This window comes from Scyliorhinus torazame, chromosome 18, assembly GCF_047496885.1.
Source record: "Scyliorhinus torazame isolate Kashiwa2021f chromosome 18, sScyTor2.1, whole genome shotgun sequence".
NCBI lineage: Eukaryota > Metazoa > Chordata > Chondrichthyes > Carcharhiniformes > Scyliorhinidae > Scyliorhinus > Scyliorhinus torazame.
Window position 1 is genome coordinate 166,056,601 of NC_092724.1, and position 3,475 is coordinate 166,060,075.

A 3,475-nucleotide genomic window follows, 5' to 3' on the forward strand; every position below is an offset into this window, starting at 1 on the left:
GAAGAATGGGGCAAGTATATCACTGTGTGGATTGTTGAAGGTGCATATTCACCTCTGCTTTAGTTTAGGATTGTAACACTAATTTCTCCTTTGGAATTGTTTAACTCTTTAAGGGCAGCAGATGGGTAACATTGTTGTGTTGTGTACTCTGGGATAACACGGGCTGCAACTCGATGCAGCTTTGACCAAAGGATGCTCCAGACTTTGAAGTAAGTGCAATGTGATTTATTAAACCATTAGCACAGTTCTCTATGAGTGCGACTCTCCTGCTAATCGTGCTATAGTAACTCAGTCTAACTAACCAGTCTGCTCTAAGCCACGTGGTGGGTGTGATGCTTCTGATCTGCCCCTGTCCTACTCTCTAAGTGTAGCCTGTGGAAAGAGACAGAGCAGGTGTGCCCTGTCCTTATATATGGGTTGTGTAATGCCCCCTTGTGGTAGTGCCATCTCCGGGTGTCTTGACTGCCCATTGGCCATGTCCTATTCTAAGTGTTCATTAGCTGTATGTCTGCATGTCATGACGTCTCTGGTGCTCCCTCTAGTGTTTACTTAGTTGTAGCGTATTTACATTAACCTCTTGTGTATTTACAGTGATGCATATCACCACAAAAATTATAAGAACTAGGAGCAGGAGTAGGATTAGGCCATTGGGTCCTCAGACCAGTCAGTAATGTTATGGGCGAGGCATTTGCAGAACCCCAAAATGTATCATGGAGTTCAACCAACCTCTCCCTTTAATGGACTTGTTGCTTTTCCGAGCACACGGCTTGTTCCCTAGGAGTGGGATTACAATTATGGACACGTGGGTTTTTAAACACAAAACACTGTTTATTCCATGAACTCAACTTAACATCTTAAATAAACATTGGATCTCTTAAAAAATCCTTCAAACTTCCAAGAGACTTAACACCTTTAAACAGTATCACATCAAGTTAAAGGTTTATTATTAAGAGTTTAAATCACCCAAATGATCCAGAGATGGTCTTTTATGGTAGAGATCCAGCTCACTGCAAAACACAGACACACACCCAGCTCTTTTCAAAACTTGCAGCTCTCTGGAAACACACAGCCACTGCTTTTTAAACTGAAACTAAAAACCTGCAAAATGGCTGAACGGAGCTGAGCTCCACCCACTCTATGACATCACTGTTTTCTTAAAGGTACATTGCTTAAACATCCAGTTCTTAAAGGCACTCTCGCATGACACCTCCCCCCAAGAAAAAAAACCCATCAACTTCAAGATGGTTTCATTTTTCACTTTTGCACCATCCACTAAGAAATGCACATAGTAAATATACCTTTTCATTCAAAGAAAACAACACACTCAAACAGGTATAATAATATAGTCCATTTTTCTTTGTTCTTCTTCCTCCAGCCGAAATCCTTCTCGATTGACAGTCTCTTTGAACAAAGTCTCTGCATGATCCATCCATTGCTCCACTCCTCGACAATTCTCTTTAGAATCAGATACTCTAGATCAATCTGACCACAGAGTTCCTTGCAATTCTGCAACACAGGAGCGTTGGCGATCACAGCTTTCAGGCAGTCAAATGCCTGTTGAAAGTCGGCTGTCCATTGAATTTTTAAACTTTTCTTCAGCAATTCCATCAGTGGAGTAATCACGCTACAAAACCTTTGCACAAATGTTCGATCAAATTCATTCATGTTAAGAACTCGCATTATTTCCCTTCGTCTTGAGGATATCGGAAACTCCGCAAGGAAAGTGATTCGGGCTTCTCCAAATTCACTTTCGGCTAGGCTCATCACCAAACCCGCCTCCTGAAGTCGATCGAAGAACTCCATACAATGTTTTAAATGTTCTTTCCATGTCTGGAAGTTGGAAATAAAAGCAGATTGTCCCACTTTCTCAATGCAATCCTTCAATGGTGGTACAGGATAAGAGTCCGTTCTTGTAACTGCATTCACCTTTCTATAGTCCACACACAACTGTTGGGTACCGTCTGGTTTAGGTACCATCACTATGGGTGAGCTCCATTGGCTGCAACCCACTTCAATTATGCCATTCTTCAGCATACTCTCAATCTCTCTGTTAACCTGTGCCAATTTTAAAGGATTAAGTCTATATGGATGTTGTTTGATAGGAACAGCATTTCCCACATCTACATCATGTATAGCCATTTTAGTACTTCCCAATTTATCTCTACAAACGTGCCCATGTGATATCAATAACTCTTTCAGGTCAGTTTGTTTTTCCTCTGGAAGGTAACTTAACAATTCATCCCAATTTTTAAGAACATCCTCATTTTCCAATTTAATTTGAGGTATGTCAAATTCACAGTCATCTGGATTTTATTATAGATCATAGAATTTACAGTGCAGAAGGAGGCCATTCGGCCCATCGAGTCTGTACCGGCTCTTGGAAAGAGCACCCCACCCAAGGTAAACACCTCCAGTAACCCCACCCAACACTAAGGGAAATGTTTGGACACGAAGGGCAATTTAGCATGGCCAATCCACCTAACCTGCACATCTTTGGACTGTGGGAGGAAACCGGAGCACCCGGAGGAAACCCACGCACACACGGGGAGGATGTGCAGACTCCACACAGAGGTTTGTCACTTTGAGTTAGAATCATTAAAACCTCCTTTTTCTCTCCTTCCCTTTCAAAGTACCTTTTAAGCATATTCACATGACACACTCGGTGAGTCTTCCTTCTATCTGGTGTTTTTACCACAAAATTCACCTCACTTAATTTCCTTTCAATCTGATACAGTCCACAAAACCTAGCTTTTAAAGGCTCATCCACCTCTGGTAACACCACTAGAACTTTATCTCCACTGGCAAAACTACAAACTTTGGATTTCTTGTCCGCTACCCGTTTCATCACATTTTGTGCAACTTTCAAATGTTGTCTCGCCAATTCACCTGCTCTATTTAATCGTTCCCTAAAATTTGACACGTAATTCAATAGTGTAATTTCCGATTTCTCACCCACCAATTTTTCCTTAATCAATTTAAGTGGTCCTCTTACCTCATGACCAAAAATTAGTTCAAAAGGACTAAATTTGGTTGACTCATTAGGTGCATCCCTAATTGCAAACAGTATGAATGGAATTCCTTTATCCCAATCCTCTGGATAATCTTGACAATACGCCCTCAACATTGTCTTTAATGTCTGATGCCACCTTTCTAATGCTCCCTGCGATCCTGGATGGTACGCAGTTGATTTAAATTGTTTTATTCCGAAGCTATCCATAACTTCTTTGAATAACTTTGAGGTAAAATTTGTTCCTTGATCCGATTGTATTTTTGTGGGTAGTCCATATCTAGTAAAGAATTTAAGTAACTCGTCCACAATCCTTTTAGCTGTAATATTACGTACTGGAATGGCCTCTGGAAACCTAGTAGACACATCCATTACAGTCAAAAGATATTAATTCCCACTTTTTGTTTTCGGAAGCGGTCCTACACAATCGATTAGGACCCTTGTAAAAGGTTCCTCAAATGCTGGAAT

At 40.9% G+C, this 3,475-nt stretch overlaps 1 long non-coding RNA gene across 1 annotated transcript in view; it reads left to right on the forward strand.

The window, feature by feature from the left end:
- Positions 1-1,855, forward strand: part of LOC140394874 (uncharacterized) — a 2,425-nt gene extending 570 nt beyond the window's left edge. The window contains exons 2-3 of the long non-coding RNA XR_011936060.1: positions 114-209; positions 1,376-1,855. This is a non-coding gene — a long non-coding RNA (uncharacterized lncRNA). The remainder of the gene's footprint in view (positions 1-113; positions 210-1,375) is intronic.
- Positions 1,856-3,475: the final 1,620 nt, after the last annotated feature.